Here is an 11,331-nt window from a genome sequence, read left to right as displayed (position 1 = left end):
GAGAATGCACCAGATCTGGGACCAAGTGGTGGATAAGTTATCTCTCTCCCAGGAAAAGGCCCAGCGGTTTTCCAACCGACATAGGACCATTGGTCCCCAGTTTAAGGTTGGTGATATGGTGTGGTTATCATCCAAAAATATTGCTATGAAGGTGGCTTCTCCTAAGTTTAAGCCTAGATTTATTGGACCTTACAAGATTGTGGAGATTATTAATTCGGTCTCTTTTCGTTTGGCTCTTCCTGTCACATTTAAAATCCATAATGTGTTCCATAAGTCTTTGTTGAAGAGGTTTGTTGAACCTGTTGTTCTGGGGGGTGGCACCTCCAGACCCTGTATTGGTTGAAGGTAACATGGAATATGAGGTAGAGAAAGTACTGGATTCCTGTCTGGCTAGACGGAGACTCCAGTATTTGGTTAAGTGGAAGGGTTATGGTCAGGAGGATAATTCCTGGGTCTCTGCCTCTGATATTCATGCCAAAAGATTGGTGCGTGCCTTTCATCGGGCTCACCCTGATTGCCCTGGTGGCGTAGTTGAGGGTTCGGTGACCCCTCCTCAATGGGGAGGTACTGTTGTGAGTTCATTTTCCCCTTCATTACTGAGGCCCGAGGAACTCCCTCTTCTGGTAAAGAAAGGTAGTGAGCCTGATTATCAAACACCTGAGGCTGATGATGATGACTGGCTGAGTGGAGTTACTGACTGGATATAAGGCTGCCGACGCCCTTCTGCCCTGCGGGTGATTTCTCTGTGGGATCCTTGGAGACCAGTCTGAATTCCTGCTCCTCTAAAGCTAAGTTTGCTGCTCGGCCTTTTGCTTTGGTGCTTTGACTTTGTTTTGCTTTGTTTTTCTGGATTTCTGCCATTCCCTGCTGGGGTGTGCTGAATTCATTTAGCTCTGTCTTCTGAAAATACCTGAGTGCTGATTTAGTTTTTGAAGCCTAGCTGTTTCAGGGCCTTCATATCAGCTTGTTGGCTTATGTTTTTGATAGGGTTTTTCACGGATTGCAGACAGCAGCCTTCCTGTCCTTTCCTATCTAGGTAATTTTGGGCCCCGTCTTTGCTCAGTCTATCTTTCTGTCTGTGTTAGTATTTTCATCTTGCTTCACCGTCATTATATGTTGGGGGCTGCCTATTGCTTTGGGGTCTGCTCTGGGGCAGTTTAGATTTCCACTTTCTTTCTTTAGGCCTATGTAATTCTCCGGCTGTGATCGAGGGGTCTAGGGCATCGTAGGAACCCCCACGGCTACTGCTAGTTGTGTTGATAGGTTCAGGGGTCTGCAATCTGATAGTTGCCAACTTCTTTGGTTTTCTGGACTTAGCTTGTATTTCTGCTTTTGCCTCCTACGGTGACTCATTCATAACAGCTCCCTGTATGTATGCCTCCAGCTTCCATTTGGCAGGTGGGTGAAGATGTTGGAGCAGTGACCTACCTATCTCCATTTCTCACCAACCGGGAGGAGGAGGTCCAATTTTTCTGGCACATCGGGTGGAAGTCAGACTCGGTGATGGTGTCTTCTGTTTCTAGCTGGCCGGCTGATGTAGGGGTCAAGTCTGAAGCTTCCAGGTCCCTGCTCTCTGCCAATCAGGAGGAAGAAGTCTTTGTACCCTCTGTGTTGGAAACTGACTCCCTTAGGCACCAAGAAACCGGGCAATCTGGGATTCCTGATGGCACACATACTCCACCCTACCTGAAGGATGCCGTGTCAACCTGGACTGTGTGTGGTCCCGTACTCCTTCTTCTGGTCATTCTGGCAGGCTTGAGGAAAAGGGGCCGTAAAGGGGGGAGTACTGTAACAACCCTGCTGGCATCAATGCATGGCCTCCCATCCCCCGCACACCAACTTACTTTCTGCTTCAAGCCATGCTGTGAATTCTGTCTGTTGCCAGCTCTGTGCCTCTGCTCTCCATGTTTCCAGACTGTGTGTATAGGGGGGCGGCACCTGAACTCTCTGGTTCTTATGCAGTCAGGGTGCACCTGTGTAATCTGTCCCTGACCAATCACCTGGAGCCCTTGACTATTTAGTTTCGCCACTCCCACTGAAACATTGCCTGTGCAATGTCTATACTCAGTTAGTATCTTGCTGCTGAGGAAGCCAGGCCCTGTTCTGTGTATCTCCTTCTCTGTAGGAATACTCTTTGTCTCGCTTTGTACCTTGTCCGCCTGCCAGGAGGCAGAATATCCTGGCCCTTGAGTCTTGTTCCCAGTGCCTTGTCTGTTCTCCGCCCACCTGCCAGGAGGCTGAATATCCTGGTCCTTGTGTCTTTGTCCCTGTCTCTCTGTCTGAACTCAGTCTTACCTTTGTCTATCAGTCTCCCTTTCTCCTTGTCCGTGGCTCCCTTCCTTGCGTCTTTCCTTGTGTCCTCCCTGTCTGTGTATCTGCACTCTCGCAGCTTTATCTGTGCGTCTGCACTCTCGCAGCTTTATCTGTGCGTCTGCACTCTCGCAGCTTTATCTGTGCGTCTGCACTCTCGCAGCTTTATCTGTGCATCTGCACTCTCGCAGCTTTATCTGTGCATCTGCACTCTAGCCGCTCTGTCTGCACGGCTCCTGCTGCCGCTGCAGATCCTCTTGCTGCAGCTTCTCTCCACAGACCTTGTGGTTCAGCTTTGCTCCAGTCCTGCTGCCGCTGCAGAACCTCTTGCTGCAGCTTCTCTCCACAGACCTTGTGGTTCTGCTTTGCTCCATTCCTGCTGCCGCTGCGGAACCTCTTGATGCAGCTTCTCTCCACAGACCTTGTGGTTCAGCTTTGCTACACTCCTGCTGCCGCTGCAGAACCTCTTTCTGCAGCTTCTCTCTCCACTCCTGCCTTCACCTGCACCTCCTGTGTGAACAGGTCCAAACCTGTTCCTTCTTATTTTACTCTTGCCTGCCTGCATCCATACCTGCACCTCCTGTGTGAACAGGTCCAAACCTGTTCCTTCATATTCCACTCCTGCCTGCCTGCATCCATACCTGCACCTCCTGTGTAAACAGGTCCAGACCTGTTCCTTCATATTCCACGCCTGCCTGCATCCATACCTGCACCTCCTGTGTGAACAGGTCCAAACCCGTTCCTTCATATTCCACTCCTGCCTGCCTGCATCCATACCTGCACCTGCTGTGTGAACAGGTCCCTACCTGTTCCTTCTCAAGCCGTGCCCGCCTGTCCTGTGTCTCAAGCCGTGCCCGCCTGTCCTGTGTCTCAAGCCGTGCCCGCCTGTCCTGTGTCTCAAGCCGTGCCCGCCTGTCCTGTGTCTCCAGCCGTGCCTGTTTGCCCAGTGTCTCCAAGCCACGCCTGCTTGCCCTGTATCTGTCGTACCTTCTTGCCCTGTGTCTCAGTCTGCCTGTCAGTCACCTCTGTCCAAGTGACTTGTCTCCAAGTGGGATCAGCAGCCACAGCCAGATACCACCCTTGAGTGGCACCCGACAGCTATCTGACGCACAAGCCTGACCTCACCATCAGAGGCTCCAGTGAAGACCAAGGTAGTTGTCGCAGTCACGCCCCTTCCAGGGTAGTCTGGTCTGTGGCACAGTGGGGCCACAACCCCCGGCTCGCGCCATTCAGCCAAGGCGCGAGCGTGACACTGACATAATATTACCAATATATTAATGTTGATATAAATTATCAAATCCTTTTCTTCCCCCTTACCAATATAATTGGTCTTAGGGAATCAAATGACTTGAGAGAAAGAACATTTTTTAATAAGGAATCAGAACATTTTTAATTATCATTTTATATATATGCTCATTATTCTGTCTCCGACATCTGATTCATAATACTGATTATCTGCTTCTTAATGTTTACAGTGTTTTGTTTGGCTCCATTTAGTGACCAGAGTCATAACCGCAGTGTTATTTTACTTTCACTTTGCTTGTATTTTCCCTCCGTTGCAGTGCATTCTGGTAAGCTTTTGCAGTGCATTCTGGTAAGGTTGCAATGCATCCTGTTAGCCTTTTGCAAAGGATTATGGTATTTCCCTCCAGTCCACCATTTTCCTTCAGCCTGCATTCAGGAAGCATCACATTTCCCTTCTCTCCTTGTGATAGCATTGCTGTTTCACCACGCCAATATACCATCACATTCAATAAAGCACAGATTCAACCTACAGTCTCCTTATTGGATCCTGGGATAGCGGTCTAGCTGCTTGTATAGCTACATGAATTCTGCTTTATTTAGTGAGGACAGAAAAGTGAAACAGCGGCCATCCAGCTAGTGGGAACTCAGAGAAAGGACAGCCTTCCATCCTGCAGGGGCCAGTGAAACAGCCGCCATCCAGCTAGTGGAATTCAGGGAAAAGACAGGCTTCCATCCTGCAGGAACTAGTGAAACTGCAGCCATCCACCTAGTGAGATTCAAGTCACTGGCTACACAGAGACTAAATACAGCTACAGCAATCTCTGCGCAGCCAAGCATCCCTCCAAGACATCATGTCCCACAAATCATACAGGTCAAAATCTGCTACTTCCGTCTCCTCAAAGACTATATCCATCAGCAGCGCAATCGCCATTGCCCGCGCAAATGCTGAAGCCGCCAAAATGCGAGCAAGCTATGCTGAAGAAGAGATGCAACTGAAATTAGAGAAGGCACGCGTGGATGCTGCCTTGGAAAGCCTAGCAGTAAAAAGAGAAGCTGCCGCAGCACTAGCCGAAGCAGAATCGCTTGAAGCCACGCACAACCCTGAGCTGCATAGCTGAAGCGGTACGCCAAGGCTGGGGTATCCACTGCAAGATTCGCCACAACGCACATCTCAGTATGTTAATGAACTTCCTGATCCAAACTATTACCAAGAGCACAACATCTCCAGTGAAGCGAGTGAGAGTCATCATGAGGCTCAGCTCCAGGAAAACGTGGAGAAAAACAACTCTGCTAATGACTACCTTGCCCCTCGCCAGGTAACCAATGTGAATCACTGTGCTGACACACCGCACATCAGACTGAAGCAATATGTCACCGGCTGGCGCCACCCTGAGGATGCTAACAGGTATGAACGCACCTCACATCACTATCAGGGTGAGCCATCACCAGTATACTCTGCTGACAACTGGTTCACAACAGAATTTGAGACTCATGAAATTCACTGACCATGCTGAAGGTTACAGAGCTTGGAAAGCTTCCTTCCAAAATGTCACTAGAGACTTGGGGCTACAACACAGGGAAGAGATAGACCTCTTAGTCAAATACCTAGGAGAAAAGTCAGTCAAACACGCAGTAAGGATCAGAGGCATTAATATAAATCACCCTGAGATTGGCCTCAAAAAGATCTGGAAGAGGCTAGATGAGTGTTACGGCTCAGCAGAGGTAATAGAGAGAGTCTTGTTCAAAAGAATCAATCGCTTTCCTAAAATATCTAACAAAGGTCTCCAGAAACTTAAAGAACTAAATAACCTGCTGAAGGAAGGCCTAGTTGCCAAATGTGAAGGTGACCTACAAGGACTTACATTCCTTGACACAGCCAAAGGTGTTAACCCTTTAGTCCAAAAGTTGCCTACAATCTGCAGGAGAGGCAGCTCACACATGGTTCCACATACAAATACAAACACTGTTTCATTCTCTCCCTTCTCTGTTTTTGTAGACTGTATACACGAACAAGCGACAATCAAAAATGATCCCAGATTTGATTTTGCAATGTCGTATGCTACACCGTCACCAGCTGCAAACCGACGCAGAACCTCTGTGGCAGTGCACAAGACTTATGTTTCTTCTCCAAGTTCCAATTACAGGTCTGCTGGCCGCTCTCAATCAGAGACAAGGGTACAGGACCCTGAAAAGCAGTGCCCACTCCATCAGAAGCCTCATCCTCTCCTGAAATGCAGAGCCTTCAGGGGAAAATCTATGCCAGATCGCAGAAGCTTTCTGAAAGAGAATGGTATCTGCTACAAGTGCTGTTAATCCACAACTCATCTCGCTAAGGATTGTAAGGTCAGTGTAAAATGCACAGAATGTGGCACCACAGATCATAACACTGCTCTACACCCTGGCCCAGCTCCATGGAGTGCACAAAACACGCCAGCTGACAGTGAGCATGGGGAGGAAATGAGCACTGATGCAGCTACGCCGGAGACCACTTCAAAATGTACTGAAGTCTGTAAAGGGACAATAGACAGTAGGTCCTGTTCAAAAATATACCTCATCAGAGTTTACCCAAAGGGTCATCGAAACAAAGCTGTAAGACTATGCTATCTTGGATGATCAAAGTAATCGATCCTTGGCTAGATCAACATTCTTTGACCTATTCAACATCAAAGGGCCAAGCACCCCCTACTAATTAAAGACTTGTGCAGGTACTGTGACAACAGCAGGCATGAAAGCTGCTGACTACCAAATTGAGTCCTTAGACGGACAATTCTGCCTACCACTACCTACAATCATCGAGTGTAATCAGATCCCAGACAACAGATCTGAAATCCCTGCACCAGATGTGACAATCCATCGTGCTCACTTGAAACGCATAGTACACCTTATACCGGAACTCGACCATCAGGCAAAGATAATACTACTGTTGGGAAGAGATATCCTACAGGTTCATAAAGTGAGAAGTCATATCAATGGACTCCACAATGCTCCCTATGCCCAAAAGCTAGACCTAGGATGGGTCATAATAGGAAACGTATGCTTGGGACCCATGCACGCCCCATCTTCTGTGACAAGCATGCTGACAAATACAATGGAGAAAGGACGCCCGTCTCTGTTTCAACCTTGCAACAACAAGTTCCATGTCAAGGAACTACCACACAGCATCCAACTACCCAATCATTTAATAGACTTTACTCATGACAGCAGTTTGGTGTCAGGAAGCTATGAGGATCAGTTGAGTGGACAACCAAGTGGCAATTTCGGAAGAGGACAAGTTGTTCTTAGAGGTAATGGACAAGGGACTTGTAAAAGATGAGACCAACAGCTGGGTCACACCTCTCCCCTTAAGAACCCACAGACCACGTCTACCGAACAATAGAAATCAAGAATTAAAATGTTTCTCTTTTAAACATAATCTGCAAAAGAAAGCAGAGATGAAAGATCACTTTTTCTCCTTTATGTCAAAGATTTTTGAGAACTGCCATGCAGAACTAGCTCCCGCTCTCAAAGACCCTGAAGAATGCTGTTTCCTACCCATGTTTGGAGTATACCACCCTAAGAAACTGGGTCAGATTAGAGTGGTGTTTGACTCCAGTGCTCAGTTTGATGATGTCTCCCTGATTGATGTTCTACTGACAGGACCAGACCTCAATAACAAACTGCTGGGAGTATTTATGCGCTTCCATAAGGATTCCATTGCCTTCATTGCTGACATCCAGCAAATGTTCCATTGTTTTCTTGTGAGAGAGAGAGACAGGAACTTCCTAAGATTCCTCTGGTACAGAGACAATGATCCTACTAAAGAGGTCACAGAGTATCGCATGAGAGTGCATCTCTTTGGCAATAGTCCTTCACCTGCAGTCACCAGTTATGGACTCAAAAGGTCAGCTCAAGAAGGAGAAACAGAATACGGATCAGATGTCAGACAATTCATAGAAAAAGACTTTTATATTGATGACTGTCTGAAAGCCATGCCTTCAAATGAGACTGCCATCAGTCTTCTCAGGAGAGCCCAAGAGATGTTTGCTTGCTCAAACCTCAGGCTTCACAAAATAGCCTCAAACAGCCAAGAACTGATGAAAGCATTCCTTTCCCAAGACTTGTGTAGCGGTCTCAGAGACCTGGATCTGGGGTCAATTAAACTAGACAATTCTACATTTATGTCAACAATAGAGTGCTATGAATTAGAAGATCAGTTCATCCAAAACATTGGCATTACATTCCCACGGACCAAAATCCTGCAGATCATGCAACTAGAGCAGTTGACGCAAGTCGACTAGGAAGCACAACATGGCTCTCAGGACCAAAATGATTATACACTGAGGAACGTTGTCCAGACACCTTTGAACTAGTGGGAGAGGACTCAGATGCTGAAATCCGGCCTCAGGTGTCTACACTCCATATAATGACTTCTGCTATCCAGCTTGCATCTCACAGATTTGACAAGTTTTCAAGTTGGAAATCACTCATTCGAGCCATTACCTGCCTGACTCATATAGCTCACTCATTCAAGACTACCAGAGCTTGTGACACAGAAAAATGTAAAGGGTGGCATCTCTGTAAAAACACCTACGTTACCTCCGACTTGGAATTTTCCAGAAACCACATCATCTTCACTGTTCAAAGAGAAACCTACTCTGTGGAAATCCAATGTCTCATTAACAAAGCTCCAATACCAGCTAGCAGCGCACTGAGAAAACATGACCCATTCATTGACAACAACGGCCTGCTGAGGGTAGGAGGCAGACTCAAAGAAGCTAAAATGGAGTTTGAGGATAAATTCCCTCTTATCATTTCTGGAAAATGTCATGTTGCTTACTTAATCATACAACACTACCACAATCTGGTCAAACACCAAGGAAGACTATTTACAGAAGGAGCCATCAGAACTGCTGGCCTGCGGATTGTCAGTGCAAAGAAACTCATCAGTAGTGTCATCTACAAATGCATTACCTGCCGTAAGCTTCGTGGTTCGACTCAGACCCAAAAGATGGCTGACCTACCAGCAGATAAACTCAGCCCAGACCCTCCTTTTGCCAGCGTTGGTCTCGATGTGTTTGGGCCTTGGTCAGTTGCAACACACGTCACACGAGAGGCGGACAAGCTAATAGTAAACGTTGGGCCGTCATGTTTACCTGTCTGTCAATCAGAGCCGTCCACATAGAGCTCATTGAGTCACTTGACACTTCAAGCTTCATCAATGCTTTGAGACATTTCATTGCCATCCGTGGTCCTATCAAACATATACGTTCAGACAGAGGTACCAACAGCAAAAGTATTGGGAATACCTTCAAATCTAGACTATAAGACTCTTGAGAGGTTCCTCAGTGACCAAAGTTGCACATTTTTCATTCAACCCCCCCTCACTCTTCACACATGGGTGGATCTTGGGAACGTATGATTGGTCTAGTACGGAGAATTCTTGACTCCACTCTTCTTCAGGAAGGAGCAGCGAGACTTACCCACAAAAGCCTAACCACCTTCATGGAAGAAGCCGCAGCGATAATCAACGCAAGACCCTTGGTTCCAGTCCCTAATGACCCAGAGGAACCCTAGTTATTGACTCCAGATACTCTTCTCACCCAGAAAACAGGACTATTCAGTGCCCCTCCAGGAGGATTCGACGCTAAAGACCTCTACAAGCACCAATGGAGACAGGTACAAAGTCTTGCAAACACATTCTGGGACAGGTGGCGCAAACAGTACTTGTCTACCCTGCAGCCTCGGACGAAGTGGCAATCTACCAGGAACCAGTGGCCATTTGGTCTAGTGACCGCAACATTCCCGAGTAAGGATGGCAACGTCCGCAAGGTTGAACTGAGGATGGCCAAAGGGAATGAACTTAAGACATTCTTCAGACAAGTAACTGAACTGGTCCTATTGTCTTCGGAGAAAAAGAATAGTGACATCCGTTTGATGCCAGACGGGGAGTTTTCTGTCTCCGACATCTGATTCATAATCGTGATTATCTGCTTGTCTTATAGCAGGTCCCTACTTACCCATAAATGCAGGCATTGCTGACAGAGGTGTCCATATTCTCCCAGGAATTCAGACACCAGCCTTAGAGAGGTATTCACACAATGTAGGTACCCATCAGATTTGAGGCCGCCTTGACGGTGGCTGGTGGGCAGATAATATTTGGCCAAATTTTATGCTTAGAGTCTCATATTTTTTCTAGAATTCTAAAGCTGTATTGCAATTCTAATTACATATATTCCACATTGACATGCTTTAGCATGATTGAGTGCAACCATTCTTTGTATATTGTATATGGGGGTATCTCCTCTTGGAATGTACCTATTCACATTAGTCTGGATGTGCCAGTCAGTTTTTTTTGTCTCTTGTATGTTAGCTTACTGACTGAGCACTCTGCCCTCCACCAGGTGGTGATTTTAATTATAGCAGGTCCCTACTTACCCATAAATGCAGGCATTGCTGACAGAGGTGTCCACATTCACCCAGACATTCAGACATCAGCCTTAGAGAAGTATTCACACAGTGTAGGTACCCATCAGATTTGAGGCCGCCTTGACGTTGGCTGGTGGGCAGATATTTGGCCAAATTTTATGCTTAGAGTCTCATATTTTTTCTATAATTCTAAAGCTGTATTGCAATTCTAATTACATATATTCCACATTGACATGCTTTAGCATGATTGAGTGCAACCATTCTTTGTATATTGTATATGGGGGTAGCTCCTCTTGGTATGCACCTATTCACATTAGTCTGGATGTGCCAGTCAGTTTTTTTGTCTCAAATTTTGTTTCATTCGGGTTTCACGAAACCCGATCCGACCAAAGTCGCTCAACTCTAGTTGTTACTCATGACTTGTGTTTTGAAACTGTTAAACTGTAAAGCGCTGCGGAATATGTTGGCGCTATATAAATAAAGATTTATTATTATTATTCCCAATTTTGCTCTGCATAATTTGTTTTATGGAACCAAATGATTTGAGAACAATTTTTAATAACACATCCGTATAATTTTAATTATGTTTTAAATATTTTTACAAAGGGAAACATATAAAATTCATCACACACACTTTTAAATAAAAAATATATAAACAATATATAATTTTTAACAAAATAATTTTTATATTTCAGCATGGTTTATGAGGTTTGTCTTCACATTTAATGCTTAAATAAAAAAAGAATTTTTAAGAATAGTAAATGATTAATTGAAGTTTCACGCTTGTTTCTTCTACTCCTTTCATCAGATGTAGTAGCTCAATAGCTAGAGACAACACATGAGGAACTCTTTTTGTCTTATTTATTTGGGTTCTTCTCAAACAAACAGTATTATCTTTTTTTTTCTTTTTCTCAAATTAAAACTGTAAATTGGAGAGAAATATTGTTAACTATACTTCATGTGTATCCACTTGTGTATTATATTATACAGACTTTTGCTAACATGTCATGTGCAGTACCATGTGGTGGCCCACTGTACTTTGACACTGTTTGTCATGTGGCTCTATTGGCACCAATATTCAAAAATTTGACCTATTTAAACAACATCTCTCACTAGTTTCCTATATGCATGTGGTAATTTCCTGATGAAGAAGTAACTTATACTTCGAAACGCATAGAATAAACCACCATCTTTTAATTCATCACATCTATATTAATGTTTTATTCAGCAGTACGGATAATATCCACATTTCACCTTACTCTGTTTTTTATATGGTCACTTGCTGACCCTTGGATCTGCTGCAGCTGATATCTCCTATGTTATATTCCTTTGCCAAAATATTGAATCAGGTTAGTATAATCTGACTACATA

The sequence above is a fragment of the Dendrobates tinctorius genome, unplaced genomic scaffold (genome assembly GCF_039654945.1).
Source record: "Dendrobates tinctorius isolate UK_male_01 unplaced genomic scaffold, ASM3965494v1 ptg000086l, whole genome shotgun sequence".
Lineage (NCBI taxonomy): Eukaryota > Metazoa > Chordata > Amphibia > Anura > Dendrobatidae > Dendrobates > Dendrobates tinctorius.
The sequence above is the reverse complement of the archived record's forward strand: the minus strand, read 5'-3'. Positions refer to the sequence as shown.